This window comes from Heloderma suspectum, chromosome 6, assembly GCF_057233095.1.
Source record: "Heloderma suspectum isolate Gila_16-S chromosome 6, 16-S_ref, whole genome shotgun sequence".
NCBI classification, from domain to species: domain Eukaryota; kingdom Metazoa; phylum Chordata; class Lepidosauria; order Squamata; family Helodermatidae; genus Heloderma; species Heloderma suspectum.
The window spans coordinates 72,422,087-72,449,068 of NC_139463.1; the positions used below are offsets into that span (position 1 = coordinate 72,422,087).

General features: G+C 44.1%; 1 protein-coding gene across 15 annotated transcripts in view; it reads left to right on the top strand.

Moving 5' to 3' along the window:
* The window catches only part of SKAP1 (src kinase associated phosphoprotein 1), a 433,456-nt gene that overhangs the window by 34,176 nt on the left and 372,298 nt on the right, over positions 1 to 26,982 (top strand). The window lies entirely within an intron of this gene.

Consider the following 26,982-nt stretch of genomic DNA (forward strand, 5'->3'; position numbering starts at 1 on the left):
GACATTGGTGTATATGGATGTATATATAATGATGTGAATCTAGACTAAGTTAGTTGCAATCAGTATAAAAAGTTAGTCATGAGACGAGCTGGTCTGAATATCCCCCCCACCCAGCTTTCACAGAACAGTGCGTTACCACCAAAGTGGCAGGTATTCAGTGATAGTTGATTGGGGTGTAGTGGTGGTGGGGGAGAATTTCGATTTCTTTTGTCCTGTCTTATGAGGTGGCTCAGGGTTTTTTTCTTTCTTTAACCAAGAAGTGCTTCCTGGACAGAGTGCCCCTGGAAATTAAACTATGTGACAATGTAGTGTCGTTCCCAGGGACATTCTTGGGCAGCCATTTTTTCCCAGGAATGCTTGAAGCAGTGGGAAGGCTATTTTGTTAAAGAAAGGTGGGGAAATTGTCTACGCACAAAGATTAATGCAATCATCAAGAGGGAATTTTCATCTCCCCACACCCCAAAACCTACGACATTCCAAATACATGTTCCATTGTTTTCAAAGGGACCGAAGTGTGACTAATTTAGTTTGGCTCCAACCCTCTGTGTGTTTATGTGTGTGTAAAGTTGCATATCATCTGTATTCCAAGAATACTGTCCCTAGTAGGTCTCTCCTCCTTGCATTTTGTTGTTCCATTTTGCAAGTCTCTGTCTCAGCAGTACTTTCGCGAAGAGGATCTAAAGAGCCTCTTGTTGAGGGTGAAAGTGGAGAGTGCAAAAGCTGGTTTGAAACTCAACATTAAAAAAACTAAGATCATGGCATCTGGCCCCATCACTTCCTGGCATATAGAAGGGGAAGAAATGGAAGCAGTGACAGATTTTATTTTCTTGGGCTCCAAGATCACTGCAGACGGTGACTGTAGCCATGAAATTAAAAGACGCTTGCTCCTTGGGAGGAAAGCTATGGCAAACCTAGACAGCATAGTAAGAAGCAGAGACATCACCTTGCCGACAAAGGTCCGTATAATCAAAGCTATGGTTTTCCCAGTAGCAATGTATGGCTTTGAGAGCTGGACTATGAGGAAGGCTGAGCGCCGAAGAATCGATGCTTTTGAACTGTGGTGCTGGAGAAGACTCTTATGAGTCCCCTGGACTGCAAGGAGGTCAGATCAGTCAATCCTAAAGGAAATCAACCGTGACTGCTCATTGGAAGGACAGATACTGAAGCTGAAGCTCCAATATTTTGGCCACCTAATGCGAAGAGAAAACTCCCTGGAAAAGACCCTGATGCTGGGAAAGATTGAAGGCAAAAGGAGAAGGGGATGGCAGAGGATGAGATGGCTAGATAGCATCACCGATGCAATGAATATGAACTTGAGCACACTCTGGGAGAGAGCGGAGGACAGGAAGGCCTGGCGTGCTATGGTCCATGGGGTCACGAAGAGTTGGACACGACTGAACAACAACAACCTACTTCCACAAATCTATAGTTAACAGTTCTCCAGAAACCTGTTCCCTAGCAAAGTTTAAATGCTAGTTTTCTAGCAAAGGTAGGGTCACATTTCTATACTATCCAATAGCCAAGGCTGTCTGGGCGGTTCACAAAACAAAACTTAAAACCATAAAATATAATGACATTGTAAAACATAATATGAAAAGCTTAAGTTTAAAAAAGAATAAAACCAAAGTAAAAACAGTTACAGCTAGTAACTGTGCAAATATCTAAAAATGCACTAACACATTTTTTTCAAACTGAAGGACTAAAAAGTCTGAGAAAATAAAAAGATAATCATTTGGTACTGAAAAGACCATAATGTAGATGCTAGGTGAGCCTCAGCTGGGGTGCCGCCACTGAAAAGGCCCTCTGAGAGGCCTTGCTCACATATTGCACCCCCCCCCCATTGCACACTTTCTTTCTGTAGGCAAAAGCATGAAAATATGTTTTTTGGGGGGAATGCACATTTTTGGAAATGCACACTTCCAAATCCAACCACAAGCTCAGGAAATTGCAAACGTTTCCTGAGAATTACATTCCTGCTCCTGTTTGGGTTTGTGAATGGGACACATTCACATGATTTTTGAACAGAATTCTTGTATATCCCTAAGTGAACCTAATCCATTTGTTCATAAACTTATTTTCCTGTGTGCCATTGAGCTTTCGAATTGTAAGGCTGCAATCCTATACTAACTTACCTGGGAGTAAGTCCCATTTAACTCATTAGACCTTATTTCTGAGTAGACATGTATAGAATTGCGTGGTAAGTTAGCTTTGAAATCAAATTGTAGAATTTTTTTTCTAACCCCCCCCCCCAAACACACACACACACACACACACACACCAAACAACGACAAAACAAGCTATATTGATGAAGTGGCCCAAGTTTGGTTTTGTTCCTGTTGAAGCACTGAACATTTTTACTGCTGCCCATTAACTTAATACAAATTCCATATCTATTTTTATCACCATTTTCTTTCAGATAACATACCACTATTTTTGTGTCATGGGGTATTGTCTTCAGTCACTTCCCTAGTAATTCTGTAACAAAGGGCACAACAAAAACATATGAAGAAATTCTGCATGACTCAAGTGGTTAGTTATCTTGAGATAACTTGTGTGTATCTTCCTCTGCCTCTCTGTGTGGGATAAATTGCTATTGGAATTCAACTTTGAATAAATGTTCTCTGAGGCCTGCCTGGCACCAACACTGTCATCTTTTCGGTGCCAGCTTAAAACTGCTTCAGTTTCAAAAACATTTCTCCTATACTGGATGGCCACCATGGCCAGACACATATGCATCAAGACCACAGGTCGTTACATGTATTGCTATGGGAAACAGTGATGTACACTCACTAAACAAGTTTGCCTCACAAAGCGTGGAGCTGCCCTTAGCCTATGTTATAGTAGCACAGTCCCAGCTTAGAGGGCATTTGCTCCTGATCAGGTGTGGCCAGAAGGTAGATTGGGATCTCTTCATTTCAAGGAATTGGTCCTGAGGGATGCATTTAAAATGGAAGCTGAAAGCCACATTTTAAATGCGGCATTTTAGGCTGGTGTAGAGATGACCCAAGACGGACAGATCATGGCAGAGAGTTCTGACAAAATGTGGTCCACTGGAGAAGGAAATGGCAACCCACTCTAGTATTCTTGCCAAGAAAACCCCATGGAACGTATCACAAGGCTAAAAGATATGATGCCGGAAGATGAGACCCTCAGGTCGGAAGGTGTCCAATATACTACTGGGGAAGAGCAGAGGGTATTTCTAAGTAGCGCCAGAAAGAGTGAAGCGGCTTGGCCAAAGCCGAAAGGACACTCAGCTGTGGATGTGTCTGGTGGTGAAAAGAAAATCCGATGCTGTAAAGAACAATATTGTTTAGGAACCTGGAATGTCAGATCAATGAATCAAGGTAAGCTGGAGGTGGTCAAACATGAGATGGCAAGATTGAACATCGACATCTTGGGAATCAGCGAACTAAAATGGACAGGCATGGGCGAATTTAATTCAGGTGACCATCGTCTCTACTACTGTGGGCAAGAATCCCTTAGAAGAAATGGAGTAGCACTCATAGCCAACAAAAGGGTGGGAAAAGCAGTACTGGGGTACAATCTTAAAAACGATAGAATGATCTCAGAACGAATCCAAGGCAAACCATTCAACATCACAGTAATTGAAGTCTATGCCCCAACCACTGAGGCCGAAGAAGCTGAGGTTGATCAGTTCTATGAAGACCTACAACACCTTCTAGAACGAACACCAAAAAAAGATGTCCTCTTCATCATAGGGGATTGGAATGCTAAAGTAGGAAATCAAGAAATCACCGGGATAACAGGCAGGCATGGCCTGAGTGTACAAAATGAAGCAGGACAAAGGCTAATAGAGTTTTGCCAAGAGAACACGCTGATCATAGCAAACACTCTTTTCCAACAGCACAAGAGGCGACTCTACACATGGACATCACCAGATGGTCAATATCGAAATCAGATTGATTATGTCCTTTGCAGTCAAAGATGGAAAAGCTCTATACAGTCAGTCAAAACAAGACCTGGAGCTGACTGTGGCTCAGATCATGAGCTTTTTGTTGGAGAATTTCGGCTTAAATTGAAGAACGTAGGGAAAACCACTAAACCATTCAGGTATGACTTAAATCATATGCCTTATGAATATACAGTGGAGGTGAGGAATAGATTTCAGGGATTAGACCTGATAGACAGAGTGCCTGAGGAACTATGGACGGAGGTCCCTAACATTGTTCAGGAGGCAGCAACTCAATCCATCCCAAAGAAAAAGAAATGCAAGAAAGCCAAGTGGCTGTCTGATGAGGCTTTACAAGTAGCTGAGGAAAGAAGGGAAGCGAAAAGCAAGGGAGAAAGGGGAAGATATATCCAACTGAATGCAGAGTTCCAGAGAATAGCAAGGAGAGACAAGAAGGCCTTCTTAAATGAACAATGTAAAGAAATCGAGGAAAGCAATAGAATGGGGAAGACTAGAGATCTCTTCAAGAAAATCGGAGATCTCAAGGGAACGTTTTGTGCAAAGACGGGCATGTTAAAGGACAAAGAAGGCAGGGACCTCACAGAAGCAGATGAGATTAAGAAGAGGTGGAAAGAATACACAGAAGAACTATACAGGAAAGATCTGAATGTCCCTGATAGCCATGATAGTGCAGTCACTGAACTTGAGCCGGACATCCTCGAGAGTGAAGTCAAGTGGGCCTTAGGAAGCATTAGTAACAACAAAGCTAGCGGAGATGACAGCATTCCAGCTGAGCTATTTAAAATCCTAAAACATGATGCTGTTAAAGTGCTGCACTCAATATGCCAACAAATCTGGAACACTCAACAGTGGCCACAAGACTGGAAAAGGTCAGTTTACATCCAATTCCAAAGAAGGGCAACGCCAAAGAGTGTTCAAACTACCGCACCATTGCGCTCATTTCACATGCCAGCAAGGTGATGCTCAAAATCCTACAAGCTAGGCTTCAGCAGTATGCGAACCGAGAACTACCGGAAGTACAAGCTGGGTTTCGAAGAGGCAGAGGACCTAGAGATCAAATCGCCAACTTTCGCTGCATCATGGAGAAAGCAAGAGAATTCCAGAAAAATGTCTATTTCTGCTTCATTGACTACGCGAAAGCCTTTGATTGTGTGGATCACAACAAACTGTGGCAAATTCTTAAAGTGATGGGAGTACCAGACCACCTTACCTGTCTCCTGAGAAACCTGTACGAGGGTCAAGAAGCAACAGTAAGAACCAGACATGGAACAACCGATTGGTTCAAAATTGGGAAAGGAGTACGACAAGGCTGCATATTGTCACCCTGCTTATTTAATTTATATGCAGAGTACATCATGAGAAATGCTGGGTTGGATGAATCACAGGTCGGAATTAAGATTGCCGGGAGAATTATCAACAACCTCCGATATGCAGATGATACCACCCTAATGGCAGAAAGCGAAGAGGATCTCAAGAGCCTCTTGTTGAGGGTGAAAGAGGAGAGTGCAAAAGCTGGTTTGAAACTCAACATTAAAAAAGCGAAGATCATGGCATCTGGCCCCATCACTTCCTGGCATATAGAAGGGGAAGAAATGGAAGCAGTGACAGATTTTACTTTCTTGGGCTCCAAGATCACCGCAGATGGTGACTGTAGCCATGAAATTAAAAGACGCTTGCTCCTTGGGAGGAAAGCTATGGCAAACCTAGACAGCATAGTCAGAAGCTGAGACATCACCTTGCCGACAAAGGTCCATCTAATCAAAGCTATGGTTTTCCCAGTAGTAACGTATGGCTGTGAGAGCTGGACTATAAGGAAGGCTGAGCGCCGAAGAATTGATGCTTTTGAACTGTGGTGCTGGAGAAGACTCTTACGAGTCCCCTGGACTGCAAGGAGGTCAAATCAGTCCATCCTAAAGGAAATCAACCCTGAGTGCTCATTGGAAGGGCAGATACTGAAGCTGAAGCTGAAATATTTTGGCCACCTAATGCGAAGAGAAAACTCTCTGGAAAAGACCCTGATGCTGGGAAAGACTGAAGGCAAAAGGAGAAGGGGACGGCAGAGGATGAGATGGCTAGATAGCATCACCGATTCAGTGAATATGAACTTGAGCACACTCCAGGAGAGAGCGGAGGACAGGAAGGCCTGGCGTGCTATGGTCCATGGTGTCACGAAGAGTCGGACATGACTGAACGACTGAACAACAACAACAACAAGAGATGCTCTAAGTGGGGTAGGATGCCATCCCACTTCTTTTCACGCATGAGCTCATTTCTGATACTGAGCACGAACTCTTTGGCTGAGGTATCCTGTTCTTTAATTCTAAGTGAATCTCTCCCCCCACCCCCCGAGCCACTATTTTGCACTTGGCTCCAGTTGGTGTACCTCAGGGTCTTAGTAACACCCCCCCCCCCCAAGTAGATAGGGCAAGGCTGAGGTCTGTCCACCTTGATATGGGATTTAGGGAAAGACGGAAAAAGTTCCCCTGTTTTGGATTTGTAAGCTAGGAATCCTTATCAAGCCCCAAGCCTGCTATGGTAAACTCCTGTAGAGGTGAGGGTGGTGTGTGTGTGTGTGTGTGTGTGTGTGCGTGTGCGTGTTGGCTTTTCTCTATATAATACATACACGTATACCTCACTTCTGTTATAACTGCTTTCTCTCTCTGAGTATTGCTATCCATGTAGTTATGACAAGGATAAGTGGGAAATCATTAAAGCAGCAACCAAGAACTAAGGCCTTGCTGTAAGAAGGGAATGGGTCCTCTTTGAAGCCAAAGCGGAGTGTTCTTGAATTAATGGAGTGTGCCACGATTTCTTGGTTACATTTTGTTTACTCAAACATCTTTGTGCTCTTGACATGGTGAGGGGTTCTTGCATAAGTTGTAAGCAAAAATCAGAAAGTCTGGCTTTGGATTTATGATGTGACTTAAGCTGCCAGAGATAAAGCATCAGATTGTCAATATTTATGCCTCGTTGTTAAAATATCTTCTGTCAAGTGCTTGGGATTCCTCTTGCGGCTCAAGTGCCAGTAAGAAAACTGTGATCTCTCTCTCCAAAAAATAATAATTGTGATTTAAAAAAGACGTAACAGTTTTTCACAGCATAGAATGTTATACATAGAGGGGCTTAATTTGAACCAGGGATCAGGCCCAATTCTGTTTTACAATGAAGTGTGAAGATATATGCCTCAGAGCAAGCACAGAGTGTATTTGCTTCCAGGAAGTAGCTACAGTCTGCCCTAGATATCTGGGTCTAAGGGGCAGAGCCTTCAGGAATGAATGTGTGGTTTTTAGGGAGCAGAGGCTTGAGCCCCAGGAACTCCCCAAATGTTTGGGGCTGTTAAACTTAGAAAAAAAGTTAAGTAATGGGGGGGAGCATGATAGAAGGGTATAAAATTATGCATGGTATGGAGAAAGTGGTTCTCTCATAATGCAGAAACTGAATGGTGGGAGATTCAGGACAGATAAAATGGAAGTATTTCGTAACACAGCACATAATTACACTATGGAACTTGCTACCACAAGATGTATGATTGCCACCAACTTTGATGGCTTTAAAAGGGAATTAGACAAATTCTTGGAGGATAAGGCTATCAACGGCTACCAGTCATGATGGCCATGTGCTACCTCCAGTAGCAGTATGCCTCTGCATACAGTTGCTGAGGAACACAAGTGAGTGGGAGGGTGCTCTTGTATTCATGTCAAATTTGTGGGCTTCCTTGTAGGCCTCAGATTGGCCACTGTGGGAACAGAACACTAGACTAGATAGGGCTTTGGGCTGATCCAGCACAGCTCTTCTTATGTTTTTAGGTGTTGTGGTTTTTGTCCAAAGGGGTTATAATATCTACTAGACTGAGAAAACAGGAATGGAGGGAAAGGTCAGGAATTTATTTACCCATATTCATTTTATTGGTATGTCTTTATTAACTACTTCTATAAGTACATAAGAAGCACATTAAATACAATAATGAGTAAAAAGCAGCCTAAAATGTGCATACGCACGCACGCACGCACACATGTATTGGTTGTCTTCATAGAATATTGTAAAGGGATATGCAGTTAATTTTATATGTGAACATTCTTCAGATTTGGCGAGAGGTGTATAGGCTATGTACTTAGCTGTCTGTACCCAAGTACAAAATTTAAAAAGAGAACTACCTCTTGAGACACCCCAGGCAGTTTACTCCTTGGCTTCTACCAAGAGCTAGGCTATTCAAGTGGAGTCATGTCTGGAAGACTCCAGTTCAGCCAGTGAATGACCTCAGACATATCACTCTTCCCTTGTCTTGGTTCCCCACCTGTAAAATGGGAATAATGAAGTTCTTCTGCCACACAGGTTAGTTTTGAAGCAAGATATGGTGGAGCGTTACCTAGATGATTATTGATAAAACAAACAAAACTCCCGATATAGCACATTTAGCAACATCACGTTTAGCGTATGCTGATGTGACATCATGCTGTAATGCTGACCTGGGATATGTTTTGGGAATTGTAAAAGAAAGGGGGGGGGGTGCAAATTGGTAGCTATTCTGACATTCCAGATGATGAAAAAAGCCACATTTGCAGAGGTTAATTTTTAAGGAGAGGTGGCAGAGATCACAGGCTTGGATGTATGTTGCCTGGCTAACATTAGGCTTTGAGGAAAGCATATTCTTCACATGCTCGGGAGTACTCTGTTCAGTAGTCTGTCCAAATTCACATCTTGTAGAGCTGAACTGTGGCACTCAAAATAAGGTCCAGGTCTTCTGTGTGATAAGCCTTGGTTCTGTATCTTTTAAATGTATTTTCAGCCTTCAGCTAGCTGATCTCCCTGATTCTTCAATTCTATTCTCTTTCTCAAGAGGAGATTGAGGACAAAGGACAGCTTCACAAAGAACAGGGAATTATCTGGGATACAAGTAAAGATGCTAAATGTACAGTGGTTTGGGCAGTTCTGAAGAAGTTAAAAACATAAGAGGTTCTGTGAATTTTATAGATGTGGTCGTTTAAGGCAATGCTAGAATTACTGGGCAGTCCTTTAAATATCCTGGCATGCAGCTTCTGTAAGGGTCATGAGAGCCTTCTAAACTGAGCTGCTGTTCTTTGGAAGCTGAGCATGTGCAGGAAAGGGGATTGTGTGGAACTGCTGCTTTCTGTTTGATTATGAAATCTCAAGGGCTACTTAAATGAGCACACGGCCCCACCATTATTCCATGTTCATGATGAACTGGAGAGCGGTAAAGAAATGGCCCCTCTGGGGATTCTGTACATGATATATTGCCTCCACATAGCGTCACCTGAGCCTTGGATTAGCACAATGAGAGAGTCTGGGGAATTCTAAAACCTTCAAGCTCGTGCTGAGCTTTAAGCAGATACTGCCCAAATGCTATTAAAATTTCTTTTATCACCATGAGGGCTAGAAACTTTCATGTACTTTTGGTAAAATGCTGGCTATGCCAGCTTACTTCCCAACAAAAGGAAACAGGCTGAATCTTGATAAGAAAGGAAGGTTTGTGGTGATAGCTTCAAACAAAGGCACCTTCATTTGATAGCTATAGTTTAGTGCATGGGGGAGCCGGTTTCTCAATAAATAGCAAGTCTCTGCCCTGTTTTCCCCTCCTGTGGAGTACATCCTCATGATTTTGCTTCTGTTGCTCTGTTGTACTGTGGCTTCCAACCAGAAGTGCAGGAAGCATACCTCCTCCTTCAAAATATGCAGGACCCAGCTGAGAGAGTCTTTCCAAGTCCCCTCAGTTAGAGCCAGCTAGATGGAACCAGGTCACAACATATAAAATGCTGAAGTGATCTAGAGCAATGATGGGTAACTGATGGCTCCTTGCCCAGATCTGTTCCATGGACACCTAGCAGTTGAGCTGACCTTTTTCCTGTCCCGGTCAACCATCTTCTTGCAGAAACAGAAAGACCTGCTATTTTTAAGGAGCTTCTGTCCTTTTTTGTTTGCTATCTGTGTTATGAAAGCCTTCAGGAAATTGGAGTTCAGCAGCCTATACCTTGAAATAAATGCGAGCTGGGAGAACATTCTCAGGACAGATCATTGTGCCCATGCAGGCAACTCCACAGTAAGCAACTAATGGGGAGTTCGTTGCATTGATAGCCTTAAAAATGCCAAATCTTAAATGCAGGGCTGGTGCCAGGGGTCAGTATCATCAGGCACCTGCTGAGGCCCACTTCCAGTCCTTTGAACCTTCTGGCCCTGCCTTTACTCCTTTTTGCTGTTGCTGCCTGGTCATTGCTGCCTTGGAGAGAGAAAGAAGAAACAATAATCTCTGCAGAACTCCCCCCCCTTCTCTAGAAGGCATTGTGTATTGGGCCTGGAGGGGAGGGGTAAGCGATGAGCAACAGCAGCCATGTCGAGGAGGAGGTGGGTGCCCACAAGGAGGGGTCTCACTAAGAGTATCTTGCTCAAGGGTGCTGCTAAACCTGGAACCCCCATTTCTTAAATATGTGTGCATTTTCACAAGTACCCCCAAATAACATTACCAGTTCATCACTTCAAAGTATCTGCTTGACGATGTTGCCACCATGTGCATGGAGCTGCATTATGTCTGTCCCATTTCAAAGATTTCCCATTGGCCGCTTGCATTTATTGTGGGAAAGGGCAACCCCCCCCCCCAATTGCAGAAGTATAGCTTATTTTAGTCTGTTGCAGCAAATCAACACTACTGCGGTACGTTTTAATGACGAACACATTTATTGTTGCAGAGCCCTCTTCATCAGTTGCAAATGTAGGCAGCCGGCATTACAGCAAGTAGGGTAGATGTAGGCCAGAACATGCCTTGTGGAAGGAGCATGGCTACTCACAGGTGATAGAAATGGCACACTGGGCATGAACTGCAAATGTAAATCTACCTCGCAAATGAGCATTCTGGGTTTAAAATGAATGCTCAGTGCATGATGAATGACACTATAATTAATAGTTCACAGGAGCACACACAATGCCGCGAGAAGAGTCTGCAAGGTGTTGTTAATGTTGCTTGTGAAAATGCCAGTTTCCCAGAAAACTGCAAAGGCGCAGAAGGGAGGGTGAACCCACAGAGATGGTGCCTCATACAAAGGGCTGTCAGAGGAGGATTCCTACAGGGTAAAACATGTAGATCAATGTATGTTTTTTAACAGTGCTCTTTATGCTCTGTAAATTGTAAACCTCCTATATAGCAGCCTTCTCAACATTTGGTACAGTCAGTCTTGGTGTGGAAATCTGTGTATGTGGACTTCTTTTCCTGCACTAGAGATCTTAGTCTGGATTTTTTAGCCCCCAATCTATATTTTGGCTATCAAACTGAGAGAGGGCAGAATTCTTATGCGCATCAATACCCATTTCCCGTCATCCTGACTCTCACCCTAGCCAATCATTACTTCCAAGAACTGCCCTATTCCTGGCTTCCTTACAGTCTGTTGGTCTTTAACAATAGTAGATCTCTCGCCACCCCTACCCCCCACTCCTTCCATAGGGCTGGGATTTCCTCTTTGCAAGGCTAGGTTTTGCTTTATGAACTATGCCTGACTACTGTTGACTTGCCTGTGTCACATTAGTTGCTGCCACATGCATCCTTTATGAATGCCAGGAAGCTTGTCATGAGATTGCAATAGGGTTAAAATCTTGACAAGTGCAAGTGTGTGTCTATGTTCTCATTTTAAATGTTCTCCCATTGTTGAAAGGAGAAGATTCTCCTTTCTTTTTCAGACAGGCATGGTAAAATGCTGCACGCTGCAGCTCTCCCTACTGGCTAGACCTGGCTATTGCAACTTGGAAGGAAACTATTAGGCAAGAGAGAACTGGATTGTTGGGTCCCCTACTCGACAGTTTGCCTGCCAATCGTGGTGGCGATCCCTTTTGTCTCATGAATATATAACAGGGCTGCCTCTCTCATTCCCAGACACTGAAGAATGATCAACATTCTAGAAAATAGCATGGCAACCAGGCCATCCTAAGGTCTTGCGGAGGCCCCTTGGCTCAGGAAAGCTAGAATCAAAACAACATAAGCCTGCCATTAGGAAAACAGAAATTGCAAGAGTCACCTGGTATTAGCACTGGAGAAATGGATTGTGTGTGTGTGTTTTTAATAATAAAATAGTATTATGTTTAAGAAAGCTCATACTATGTGTAAAAACTGCTGCTAATTTAAATAGTACAATGAAGCAAGTGTTCTGCTACTTAAAATCTCTTCCAAATGTGGGGAAAGTGTTCAGTGGCCTGGTTTTAAAAATAATAATGGTTTGAAAGGGCCACCTACATCATACACACCATACTTTCTGATCACTATTAAATACTGTCTAAGGTGACTTAGTATTCTTTAGTTATTTATCTCTTTATATTTCTTGATTTGAAGTTTCCCCTTCATGTTGTTCGGAAGGGTAGGTGTGTGTGTGTTTGTGTGTGTGAGCGTGTAACCTGATCCAGCAAAGTTGGACATTTTACAGTGTAATTAACATTCTTCCTGCTCTTTGTTCCCAAACACTCAGTTGAACAGCCTTACCAGCAGGCTGTATCTTTTCATTTTATGTTGTATGTGATTTCCATGTTTGTTTCTCTGTGCCTGAAGAGGAGTTCTGTGTAATTCTAAAGCTCACGTTTAGCAGTTCAAACATTAACTGACCGAGTAAAAAAGGTATTGGTACCTGAGAAGAGGTGTAGCACAGTGTGTATTGGGAAGTCCCTGGCTTAAATCTCAGTTCAGCCACAACCTCACTAGGGTAGCCTTTTAGGTCAGCTGCTTCTGTCTTGACCTCAGCCTTCCATCTACAGTATGGGAATAATTGTACTAGCCTTCTGTACAGGGGTGTTGTAAGGAAGACTGAGATAATGCTACATTTGAACGCTTGAAAGGTACTATATGATTTCAAGGTATTATTATTATCCTGCTTGTTATGTGGCGTTTAAATGTGGGGTATAAATGGCTGCTGATAGAAATAAATGAAATGGATACTGATGGAAATGGACCTTCGCGCTATGGCTGCCAAGAAGCAGTGAGGGCTGATTCTTCTGTAGGCTCTAGCTATGCGGTGAGCTGAGCACTGCCTGGCCTACCAATGCACATAAGGTTGTCAGCTAGTCATTATCGTACTGATCCAACCAGTGAAACTGTGTTTTAACAGGTACTGGAGTCTCAAAAGGCAGTACATTTCAGTTTCTGCCCATATCTGCCCATGACAGTCCAGTTTCCATGTTGGCTTTATCCCAGACCCACCAAATCCTGCTCTGCCTCAGCCAACTATCATTCAGTATTTCTTAAATTGGGACTGGGTCGAGGTTTGAGCTCCATTGCACAGCTGCAGGCTGACCTGGCAGCAGTGGCAGTGTCCGGGAAGCTATCCACCTTGTTGAGGATCCGAAATGGCTTCCCAAACCCAGCCATCGTGACTAGATAAGCAGGTCAGTTTAAAATGGGCAGGTCAGTTAAAAGAGGTGTTGGCATCAACACCAGTGGGCCTTGCTGGGACACTTGGGCCATAGCAGCTGCCTCAAGTTTTGGGTGCTGACACTAACCATATTTGAAATCAAATATGGCCTGCTTGTGTGTGGGTGTGAATGGAGTGTGTGTCAGTGTGTTTGTCCAGGCAAACAGCTGGGGTTAGAGACCAGTAATGGGGTGGGCCCAGCCCGCCCACTTTAGGCTGTGGACTCTCCCATATTGATGTGTGGCCACACCCACTTCTGGGATGCTGCCCTTGATGTGTGTGCCAAAGCCAATTTGTAGGCAATGTGGTGCCCATGGGCACCAATGTGCCCTGGACGTCTTTCTTGGTGCCTACCAAGGTGCTGTTCCCCTCCCACTTATTTTTTCAAAAGAGTTAACATGTTTTCTGCTGGCAGCTGACAGTGTGAAATGGTGCTGAAAACTGTGGGTTCAAAGGAATTTAGTGTGTTGGGGCTCAGACCTCACCTCTGCCTTGTATTCAGTCTTTTGGGCAGGTTACTTGTCCTTTGCCACACCTCTCACGGCATCCATTTTGTGGTGGTGCACAGGGCAGTTTCTCAAATTGTCAGATGTGCCCATGGCCCAGAAAGGTTGGCTACTCCTGCTGTAGAGTGTCACAGGGTGATGAGTTTGATTGACCTCTACTGCTACTTAATATTTTTGTTCCAGGGAGCAGTCATGAGTATAGGAGATGGGGATAGTTGGGTGCCTTCGGAAGGTCAGGAAAAGGACAAGAAAAATGAGGCTAGGGTGGGAACGTCGCCACCAGAGTCAAGAGATTCAGGAGAGTGGACTTTCACCCCACCAGTTTCCAGTGGATGGATTTTGCTTTACGCTCAGGATATGATGGATGGATCACCATGTCTCTATCTGAGAGAGATCGTGGCTATTTTCAGTGATTCAGTATTTAAAAAGTAGGGAATCTGAGACCTGCTCTACTCATATAGCAGAATGCCGTGGTAGAGTCCTGCGTAGGGATGGACGAAAGTCCCTTACCTGGTCCCACAGCTTGCTTCGCGGTGGGGGGGAGGCGCCCCGTCCCTCCGGCCAAAATTCTTGCCGGGGGGGAGGCGCCCCGTCCCTCCGGCCGCGAATCTCTTCTCCTGCTGGGATGCAAATGGTGGCGGCCGTAGCCGCTGCCGTTTGCGTCCCTGCAGTCAGCTGTGATAGGCTACGTAAACCCTTACGTAGCCTATCACGGCTGACTTTGGGGGGGGGAAGCGCGTACGCAAATAGCGGCGCCCATGGGCGCCGCCATTTGCGTTCCATATTTGGGCACGTGTAGTCTACGTAAACATTTACGTAGACTACGACGAAAATAAGGGCAACGCTATTTGCGTTGCCCTTATTTTCGCCGTAGTCTACGTAAATGTTTACGTAGACTACACGTGCCCAAATAAGGAACGCAAATGGCGGAGCCCATGGGCGCCGCCATTTGCATACGCGCTTTTTTCCCCCCCACCCAAAGTCAGCCGTGATAGGCTACGTAAGGATTTACGTAGCCTATCACGGCGTTTTTTGAAAATCTAGCCGTGATAGGCTACGTAAATCTTTACGTAGCCTATCACGTTTGTTGTTGTTGTTGTTGTTTTTTACTTGGAAATGGCGGCGGCAGCAGCCGGTCAGAAGACCAGCCGCTGCCGCCGAACCTCCGCCGGGAGCCGCCAGTGCCAGGGACATTCGCCAAAGGTAAGTCCCATTCCGGGGGGGGGCGGGGGGGCGGAGAATTTCTCCACCAATTTCGGGGGGCCGAATGCGTTGGCATTTGGCCTCCCGGAGATTCGTGGAGAAATTCTCCAACATCCCTAGTCCTGTGGTGGTAGAAACCGACGGTGTCATTTCAGACTGCAGGTGGGGAATCCTAATTTTTAATGCTCCATTAAGTTAAAAAACCCAAAATTCTCTGCAAAAAAACAAAAATTCTTTGCAATCAGAAAACCAGTACAGCAGGATTGAACTGGGATAGAATCTTTCTCCCTTATGTGCTAGTGGTTTTTTTTTTTTTCAGTGTGTGTGTGTTTTTTTTAATTTACAGAAAACTTTTTACATGGGCGAACATTCCAAAATGGCACCCTTCAACTGCAGTCTGAAGTGGTACATTCCACTTCAGTAGGAAAGGGCTGTCGCTCAGTGGTAGAGCACATGCTTTGCAAGTAGAAGGTTCCAGATTCGAACTCTGGCATCTCTAAATAGGGCTAGAAAAACACCTGCCTGAAACCCTGGAGAGCTGCTGTCAGCCAGTGTCAACAATACCGGGCTAGATGGACCAATGACCTGACTCAGTATAAGGCAACTTTCTATGTTTCATTCAACCATCTCATTTTGCCGCATGTGTAGAGCAAGCCTGAATTCTAGGTGCTTCAGAAGATTTGTCGGCACACTTTCAAGGATAGCTTGGCTGTTTTCCTTGCTTTTTTTTTTTTTAAAACAGCAACAACAACACCCTGCTTGGTTTTTCCTGTATTGTCTAAGCTTAAATTATCTTTCACTAGCTATTGAGTAAATTCCCACTCACCCCATGTTAAAAAAAACATCTGGATCGCCCTAATGATGTCTGTATTGGTATATTATACTCCTTTGATGATATTTTAAAAACATGGTATCCAGAGCCCTTCAGTGGCTCACTTATTACAACAGAAAGAAACATATATGTGAAATAAATACACAAAGAGTTTGCTGGGAACAAAAGAGGTGTAAACCTTTTGGCATAGTTTAAAAAAAAAGAAAAAGAAAAAGCACTACAGATTTTGACTAAATATTGTCATTCTGTCACCTCTGAATCCTGGCACCAAACGTTGTACATTTTGAATCCACCACACCTTTGATTAATGCATGTAGGAGTCACAGTTACGTAAACAAGCATTATGCATTCTTGCAATATTTCAACACTTTTTCATGCCAAACCAAACTTGTCCCAATGCTGTGGAGGAAGGGCCAGGGAAATATTCAGGGTAATGATGCCAGGACATGAGGTATATTTTACTAAATGTTATAGAGGGGAAGGTGAGAGCTTTACATGTGCTTTCCACTTTTAGTGGCACTTGCATGTTTTGGTAAGGTTGGGTGATGCCCTAAAACGCATGTGCATGAAAGTGAATACTTCTGTAATTTTTAACTACAAAAAGTATGATGCAGTCTGACTGTGAGTAAAACTTGCATGAACAGAAAAGTCTTAGACTTTACTTAAAGAAAAGAATCCATAAAACTGAGAGAATTGATACACAGCTGGAATTCAACTTCATTGCCAGAATTTCTGAAGAAGTGCTTTCCTCACAATTGGGAAATGGTCCATGGGGTCACGAAGAGTTGGACACGACTTAACGACTGAACAACAACAAATCTCAGCAGAAGTTTTGCTCCTGAAATTAGCATGGCAAACTCCATGAGAACTGGAGTGTGTGCGTGTATGTGCCCACCAAAGACATGATCAGTTGGCATAAGTACTCTTGTACTTGGCCCCACTGGCTCAGATTAAATTTGCTCATCCACGAAGTGCAGCTTGGAAGGGAGCAAGTGAACAACGTTAGCTGGGAAGGGGGCTGGCACTAAGGCATGGGGAGAGGTTCACATTATCTTCTTCACTGGAGATACTGGTGAGTGGGAGGATGGAAGAGCTATTTGATCCAGGCAGATTCTGGAAGGATTGGAGAAGTCGACATGATGGGACTTAACTTGGCTCCTCTAGCATGCTGACTGAAAGGCTAGTAACTAAGCGGCTTCCCATTCTAGCCTGCTGAGTTCATGTTCACCCACACTCATGTGCTCCCTCCAATTATGTCATGCTCACCATTAGGGGCCCTTTCCACAGCTGGTTGCTGTAGGCCAAGGCATCTGGAGGACACCAGGTTGGGGAAGGTTGACTTAGGCCATAGTTTAAAAGTGGTTGTGAGGTCTGACACCAGAGTGGCTAGTATGGAAACCACCATCAGTAAGTATGTGTACTATTTTTAAGTGCCCCTTTAGAAGGCTTTTACTCCAATCCTGCAAAGTACTTTTAAATAGGAAGGAGGGAGCTTGCAAAACCGTTGTTAGCGGGGTGTCATTGGGGAAGCTGTTCATGGGGGAGTGCTTCTTGAAAACAGGGTCTATGGGCAGCACGCACACTTCTGGAATACTGCTCCAAACCCTTCTTTTCCACAACTGGCAACAACTTCTCCTTGCCACCAAATTCTTAAACATAAAATGCAGCAGAAAAAGTAGATGAGATGGTGCCCCACTGTTGGAGGCCTCTTTAGAGAGGAAACTGTCTTCCAATAAAAAGTCATCGCTTCATCTGCTTTGTGCAGGCATCTCATTCATAGGGATTATCACAGCGACAGTGCTATTAAACCCTGTGGCATTTTAGTAGCCCGTTAATTTGCTTTTCACTTTGTTTGATTAGCAAACTGGAGTACCTTAATGAACAAAATTAGCTCTAAGGCGTTGTTTTTATCTATATTGCCACATCCAAAGCCAGGAGGAACTTTCTTTGGATAACCCAATCTGACTTCATGTCTATTGTCAGTTAGGCTGCTTTACAATACCTTCTGCATACAAAACCATAATTAGTGCTGTGCTGGAATTTAGTGGTGGTGTGTTATTTTTTCTTTTAAAATGATGGCTGTTGATTTCAGTGAGGCCTTTCTCAAGTTTATCTCAGACTTCATGGCAAACTGCTTGCCAGCTGTTGATACTGGTGCATGTGTGGCTGGGGTCAGGATGGGTGGGTGGGCTCTGCCTTAGGCAACAGGCCAGGGTCTCTTCCATCAAACTCTTCTGTGTAGCCAAGTCACCTTGATTATCTCCCCAGGAAAAAATCTTTAAGTCAAGCCCTGCTAGTCTTTCTTAGGATCATCCTTTCCTTGTTTGCATAGTCTAAAGTTCAGGGCAAGAAAAAAGTGTGTGTTGTGAGAGAGTTGAGTTGGCCTATTCAAAGGTACTTGCCTTGGAGGACTTGATACAATGGGTTGGATCCAGATGAAGAGTCACACTTTAATTCCATTGAAATCAATGGGGCTAAAGTTAGTCATGACTAACTTGTCCCATTGGTTTCAGTGTGTGTGTGTGGGAGTACTCAATCATGACTAACTTAATCTGGATCAAACCCATTAGGTTCCCCATCTCTACCCTAACTTTGTGCCAAGATATTGACCCGGTTCACACATTCACTGCAGCCCACCATGCCTTATTTAATATTGAATATTCAACCTGGCCTGTTTAAAAAACCTCCCTCTGTACCTTTGCCAGGGCTTTTAGTAACAAATCCATTATTTGCCAATTTGAATCTGTATTTTTACATAATAATGTTAGCTCTCAAAGGCAACAGTAATTGATGGGAATCAGTGCTTAGCTTCTAAAAACTCAGCTAAGCTCTGTGGCTCAGTTCTGCCTTAGAAGCTTATCCCCTCTGCCCTTGAAGCTCTTCCCTTTAATTCCAGATGCATAGAAGCTGGTGGTCATTACCTTAGTGGAAAAGGGAGTGCAGTCTGCATTTGCTCAGAGGCACTCTTTTTATGACCACTTCATTTGTTTCCAAGGATAAGGCCTTGTGCTAATGAGCAGGTTCTTGGCCTGGGGTGTGCTGACTGAGCCCTCGGTGGACCTGCCCCATAACATTTGAATTGGCTCCAAGATTTGCACATATTGGTGCTGAAAGCTAGCTAACAGCACACATTCAAACGGGTATTTAGGAACCGATGAGGCCTACAAGCCATTCTCGCTGAGAAACGGTGTGCGTTTTTCTAGTTCATAAATGTGTTCAAAAAGGGATGTAATTTATAATGGCAATGTTGACAGAGCCTTTAACTACAGCCCTGCAGAATGGGAGGCCGTGGTATCATTTTTATGTGCGAAAAAGGTTTACAAGTGCAGCTGCATTTCTTCTCGATAGCCAATAATTCAGGGGAACGGCTGCAGTAAGGAGTGTTAAGCTGCAGTATCAATAACACTTCTGCAAATCTGTTTTGGGAATGTGCATTATTGTTAAATTAGTCTCTGAAAATCTGGAGATACTGACACCACGGAGCATGAAGGCAGATGGAGTCTGGATCATCAGCTTTTATTTCCAATGAGATACTTGAGGGTTCATTAGTTAGAAGCAGGATTTTTGGTTTCTTCCTACAAGGTTTCAAATATTCAGCCAGAGTAAGGGACTTTTGCTTCCTTCCTGACAGGAACTAGTCCATCATAAAAGCATAAACTCAACCCAGTTAATATTGATTTTTTTTCTAACCTAAAAAGGCTCTTAATGAAGCTCCAGGTAGCCAGATAAAGATGTTCACTGAAGGGAAATGAAGGAAGGGTGGGAGGATCTCTCTAATTGCCTCTTTCTTAACCATCTTCTCCTAGGCAAGAATGCATTTTTCAATACAGAGCCCTTTCAGGTATTCCAAGAATCAATGAAAAGAGGTGTCTTCATGCCACACATGAAGATTAGGGGCACATGCCTCATTGAAACGAATGGGAGCTCTGCAAGAGCATGGGATTGTGCTTGCACAGTTCCCATTTTGTTTTAGTGGGGCTTGCGGAGAGGAAATTGCCAGTGGATTGTGCTCTTGGGTGTTTTAAAAAATAATAACGTTTTATGTTTGTTTTTGAAGATAGCAGTGTGTGACAGAGGCTCTCTCCTGCTTTTGCATGCACAGAGAGGGTGCAAGTCATTCTAGAATTTTTAATGACACAGGATAGAAAGCCTAACATTTTGGATGACATATAGCTCTTGCGCTCTGCAAATTTTGAAATGTCAGGATTTGGGTCAGGCTTTGCTCCCCACGCCATACTCCATGCCCCTCCATTTGCATCCCAGTGTAGTTGGCGGATCACACAGTTCCTTTGTTTCTCCACAGAAGCAGCCATGGCCCATGACCACATAGAGAAATGGAAGCATGAACCGAAACGTGCACGAATGCAGCTGGCAGTGATTCCCACGATTGCAGCAGCCGAAAACGTGCTGCCATTATAGTGGAAATCACAACTGGCTTTGGGTGTTTGCGTGTACTGCTTGTTTTACGCTTCCATTTCTCTACATGCTTTTGGTTACATGCCCATCTGAGAACAAGCTGTGGCTGCAGCAGTGGGAATCAAGTAAGTATGTGTTTCTTGGGGAAGGTCAATGGTGGAGCACATGCATTGCATGCAGGAGGTCCCAGGTTTAGTCCCCAGCATCTTCAAGTAGGGCTTGGAAAGTTAACTGTATGAAACTCTAGAGACCAGGGGCTGTCAGTCAGAGTAGACCAGAGTTCCCCAGCCTGGTGCCCTCCAGTTGTTTGGGACTACAACTTCCATAATCTCTGATCATTGGCCATGCCGGGTGAGGCTGATGGGAGTTGGTCTAACACATCTGGATGGCACCAAGTTGGGGACAACTGGTATAGGCAGTACTAAGCTAGATAGATAATAGTCTGGCTTGGTATAAAGCTTCCTATTTTCATATGTGAATCAGCCTTAGTATGGCATATCATTGACTCCTTTATGGGCCTGTGAACTGCAGTGTCTCTTTTCTTATTTTCAAATTCATTCCACAGTTTTGCTTGGGAACTGGTGATGGGAACTTCTGATGTGGGGAAGGCACCTAAAGTTCTTTGCAGATAGGGGTGAGTGAGTTGCTTCAAAGCCAGGTGGTGACTGTGCACCCAGCTGTTGTCTGGACTGGGCTCCCCCAAGTTACAAGCCATGTAGTGCCATCTGCTGGCATTCGCTCACTAAGGTGGACATGCAGAAATGTATCCATGTACACAGGGCTATCTTTGCTGGACTGTGCTTCGAACTTGCAGTAATAAAAATCCAAAGTCTGTGTCCAGGAAACGCAAGTTGTACAGCCCAAACAAATCTGATAACTCCGTGTCTCACCTGAAGGTGTGAACAACCTCATTTAAAAAGCATTGTGCCTGAGGTGATACGAAAGCTCTGTCTGTAACGTCTGATTTGTGATGGCAGTTCAGCACTTCAAGTCATCTGCGCTTGATGTTGCGATCTTCAGGAGATGAGCATGCACATGTGAACATGGCTTTGGATTTCTCCAGGCATGCCCTATACATACCCAAGCATATTTACATTCATAAGGGCTAGAAACTTGGCTTTTTAGAAATGAAAGCTGAAATTCTGTATCCAATACCAAATTCTCCACTTGTGTCAATCTGTGAAATATACAATGTCTCAAGATTTTGTTTTGCTCTGTCTATACAATATTTTCTAGTTCATCTCTTCTCCCCCCCCCGTTCTAACAATATTTTCAAATTGCTTACGTCTGAGAAAATGGCACCCACAATGCTACTGTGTTTTAAAATGAAGGGACTTCAAGAAATTTAGATGAAGGCATAAGAAGAGCTCATTTCCCACACTTCCAGATAATTGCACTATAGCTGGACTCTAAATTACCTGGGCCTGTAGTGTCTGTGAATGTTCCTAGTGTCAAGGATACAACAGGGCCCTACTCCACGCAGCATTTAGCGTAATAATCTCTCCCCTAGCTGTGTCTAGAAGCAGCACTCTCAAGAGGATTCCAAACTGGCTTCATCGTATTTTTTCTGCAAAAGTTTTTTTTGTTTAAGCCTAGGCTCTAATTGAGCAGTTTAAAAAGTACACGTATTTGAGTGCAAACGCAGATAGTCACAATCTGAATGGGACCCTTTTTGTGTCATTCTATAGAAGGGTATGGCAGTTGATTTCTAAAATGAGGGTTGCAGTTGCTCAAGTGTGCCTTGAAGTTGTACCTTTTGCCCTGGAAGCCATAGGCTCTGACAGCAGGTATATGAGGCCTGGTTGTGGTTATTTGGTGGTGGTGCAGGGAAGGCACTGCACATGCTCAGAAACAGTGTATTGCTTCATATGTATCATGATTATGCCCTGTGATTGAGTTATGCCAGGGATGCAGAACCCTTTTGTGGTGGGGGGCCAAATTGCCACCCACCAGGCCCTCCCATTGCTATGCCTACTGAAGCCATTGCCCTAGCCTGTCTTGTCTTTCTCCATTTTGTATTTCTCCATGAACAATGGGACTCGGCCGGTGCTAGCCTCCTCCTAGCAGTGGCCAGGTCTCTGGCTTTGTGTGATGCGCAAAAGGTCTCAGCTGGTGCTGGGAAGAGTGGCCACTCCTCCCAGCACTGTCTGAGTCCCAGACTTCACATGCTGCATGGAATGATTGGGACAGTGCTGGGATGAGTGGCTACTCCTCCCAGCACTATCTGAATCCCCCCACTACCTGCAGTTATCTCTGATCTCTGATCAGAGGTAACAGCTGAGATTCCTCCAGGGGTCAGGGCTTTGGAGGCCAAGGAGGCACTGCAGGCTGGTCACAGCACCTCCATGAACTGGAGGTTCCATACCCTGAGTAATGCAATATTAGGGCCTCCTTAATTTGACTAGGGCCCTGCTTACATAGCAGAATGTCTAATTGTTCTATTCTGGCTTGGAGTTTCTGCTTCTGGCTTCCAGACTCCATGTCACGCGAGACAGAATCCCAGGCTGATGCAGCTCACTTCAAATCAATATGTATCAAGCACTCTCTCTTCATTAATTACGCATTGCACCTTTGGGCCTGTCGCTGCAGCACAGCAGGGGCACAGTGGCCTTATAAAAAGCATGCCGGCTAATAGGGACTGCGGTTTGCTTCTGTCTTTCCTCACCACGCTGTAAAAGGTACAGCAAGCCTTAATATACTTCTGTGGAATTAAAGTAGCATGGCACTAGACCTCTTGTGAGATGTTTCTGCCTGTGTTGCCTTACTTGTTCCTTCCCTGGGACTCCGTCTTATTTCTGAACCTGCACCAAAGAGTGATAGTTTGGGGGATTTGGGGTACAAACTAATTAAGGGTACTTCTGTGCTATTAGAGGTTTAATTCCCTGCATTTTCATTAAACGCTAATGAGGCTCCTGCCTCCCCCTTCCCCCCAACAACTTGGGGACAATAGTTCCTTAGAATCTGATAAAGTTGTTCCCTTGTATTGTTTTTTCTTTGTAACTTGGACTCATCTAATTGTTGCTGCTCCATAAACTTTATGGGAAAATAAATTGAATAATGGAAAAACAAAAAGTTCATTTTTAAATTTTCTCTTCCAATTCTATTTGGAAGGGATTACATCCTGCAAAAGAAACAGTGGTACAGAGTATTCCCCATAGGACTGTGAACCAAAGCTGCAAGCATGTCAAATGCATGCATGCATCTGGGCTTTTTGCCACAGTGCATTCATACACCCAAACATATACGAACATGCACACTTGAGCCTCCAGAAACGGGGCCAGTGACTCACTTGGGTCCTGTTCTTTATGTTTAGCAAATGCCTAGAATGTTTTCAGACATGGCAGTTGGGATGTTTCTAGACAGAGGGCCCCTAGCACTACCAGTCAAATGGCATTATCTTCATCATGTTTTTTTTTTCTGATAAGAAAAAAGAATGAAGAAGCAGTGGGAAAACATGGAAGGGTTACAAAGGGAAGATGGCTATGGACCCCCCGTAAAATTCCATGAATGACACAGGGTGACGGCAAAACAAAAGCCTCATCTGGAAGCACCCTAAATGTTTTTCTGGTTGTATGCCTTTTCCCATTTCTGTATTGCGAGTGCAAAGCCTACATGTGCTAATATGAAGGCTGAATTGAGAAATGGCTCTCTTTCTGTTGGCTTTCACAGCTTCTAACTTTGCATACCTTGGAGAAAAATGAGCTCCCTGATTTTTAAGATTGGCAAGTAGAGTTCTGTAACTTTGGAATTCCATCATCCAGAGAGATCAAGTTGGGTTGTCTGTGTGTTGTTGCTGAGGTGGAGAAGGAGAGCATTTTCTGCAGTAGCCCCAAGATTCTGAAATTAATTTCCAGAAGAAATGTGGCAGTGTACCTCTTAAATCATATTTAGACTGCAATCTGACACCCTTTTACCTGGGAGTAATCCCCCTTGAATTCAGTGGGACTTTTTTCTAAGTTGACTGGCATAGGATTGCACTGCTAGAAAGATATGTAGGGCTCACATATTTAGGTAGGCTTTAAAGGTTCAGAGCTGTAATTATAGATAGATGTACTTCATGTTCCACAGAGTAGGAAGTTGCAAGGACACACTCTCACTGTTGTGGAGAGTATGCAGGACACTGTTTTGTAATAACTGCTTATTTACAGAGATAGACGTTCAGCATGGGGGGGTGGTCAAGCACCCAGATGCAGTGGTTTAAAGTAGCCTCATTTCCTCCGCCCCACCCCCAAAGCAACAGAATCCCCTTGGAGCCCCACAAGACTCCTTCTTGCCAGTCAGCTTCAAACATTTTGTCATCTGTGCTGGCTATGTTCCAACAGTGGGAAGGTTTCTCTCCACCTCCCACCCAAGCTGGCTGGGTGTGTTCTGTAGCGTAGTAGCCACCAGCCCATGCCATCCAAGAACATCAGCACTAATTGAAGCAGGTGCCTTTTAACCTTCAGCTTCCATTCAAGAAGCATATTTAGCTATTAGCTGAGTGAAAGCCTAGAGCAGCCTTCCCCAATCTGGTGCCTGCCAGATAATGGTGGACTGTAATTCCCATCCTTTCCAGCCAGCATGGCCAGTGGACATGCTGTCTGGGAATGATGGGAGCTGCCGTCCAATGTATCTGGAGAGCACTAGGTCAAGGAAGGTTGGCCTAGAAAAAATATCTCTTTCCTTGATGGCTATAACAGTGGTCTTTGCAGCTCTATGATGTTGCATTTCAACCTGTTCATAAATGATCTGGAATTAGGAGTGAGAAGTGAAGTGGCCAAGTTTGTTGATGACACCAAATTATTTAGGGTGGTTAAAACAAAAAGGGATTGTGAAGAGCTCCAAAAGGATCTCTCCAAGCTGGGAAAATGGGCATCTAAATGGCACATGCGGTTCAGTGAATGCAAGTGTAAAGTGATGCACGTTGGAGCAAAAAATCCCAACTTCAGGTATAGCCTGATAGGATGTGAGCTAGCGGAAAGAGATCTTGGGGTTCTGGTGGACAGCTAAGTGAAGATGTCAACCCAGTATGCGGCTGTGGTAAAAAACGGCAAACTCCATGTTAAGCATAATTAGGAATGGAGAATAAAACTGCCAGTATCATACCGCTCCGATACAAATCTGTGGTGTGACCACACTTGGAATACTGAGTATAGTTCTGGTCACCACACCTAAAAAAAAGATACTATAGAGTTGGAAAAAGTGCAGAAAAGGGCAACTAAAATGATAAAGGAGCTAAAGCATCTCAAAGGAGGGTCAGGGGAGACATGATCATCTACAAAACTATGCATGGTGTGGAGAATGTGGACAGGGAGACATTTTTCTCTCTTTCTCAAACTACTAGAACCCAGGATCATCCTATGAAGCTGATTGGTGGGAGATTCAGAACAAATAAAAGGAAGTATTTCTTCACACAGCGCATAGTTAAACTATGGAATTCGCTACCACAGGATGTAGTGATGGCTGCCAATTTGGATGGCTTTAAAATGGGGCTGGACAAATTCCTGGAGGAAAAGCCTATCAATGATTACTGGTCTTGATGGCTATGTGCTACCTCCAGTACCAAAAGCAAATGAGCCTATGAACACCAGTTGCTGGGGAATATGGGTGGGAGGGTGCTGTTGCACTCGTGTCCTGTTTGTGGGTTCCTGGTCGCCAGCTTGTTGGCCACTGTGTGAACAGAATGCTGGAGTAGATGGTCTGTTGGTCTCATCCAGCATGGCTCTTCTTATGTTCTTATGTTATGGACTATACTGTGGACCAGTTTTGGCTGCTGTTTAAGGGCTTATGATTTTTAATTGTGTTCATAAGCTTCCTTGGATGGCCAGAGAAGCAGCATATAAATTGGGAACATGGAAAGCTGAGTCAGCATCTAGCTCAGTATCGAATGGGCATATAGATTTTTGAAGGGCCATTTTTCCATAAATGATCTGGAGTCGGGAGTGAATGGTGAGGTAACCAAGTTCACAGGACACACAAAATTATTCGGGATTGCGAAATCCCAAGCGAGATCTCTAGACTGGAAGAATGGGCTACAAAATGGCAGATGAGATTCAGTGTAAGTAAATACAAAGTGATACACATTGGGGCAAAAAATAAATCTAAACGTATATATGCTGACCTGGTCTGAATGATCAGTCGACTACCCTGAAAAGAGATTTTGGGATTATGGTCAAAAGACTGAATCAACATAGTGTGCTGCAGTAATGAAAAAGGCAAATTAGGCTGGCGGGAAATGCTGGGAGTTGTAGGACTTTTTTCTGTCCTGAATAGGATTGCACCCTTAATGTTTTATAATGGTTAAGAAAGTGGTGAAATAACTGGTATCATGCCATTAGATCTATCTTTGGTGAGGCTACCTTGGGAATACTGTGAACAGTATTCCATCAATTTACTGTGAACAGAACAACCATTCTATTACACTAATTTTGGGGCCTTGGCATTACTCTCTAGCCCTCTTCCATTCTATCTCATCTACAAGCTAGGTTAGGGGTGCAGAACTTCAGGCCCAGGGTCCTAATCTGGCCCTCTGGGATTCCCTAGGTAGCCCCACCCCTTTCCTTGGCCCCGCCTCATTTCCACCAGCCACCATGGTTTCCCAGCTTTGGTGCAGTGTTTTCCCCATTCTCAAAGGTTGAAATGCCTCTCCTAAGGCTTAGGTTACTGGCAGTAAGAGTTTTAAGCTTAAAATATGCTCCCTTTAGCCTTCGACCCTGCCCA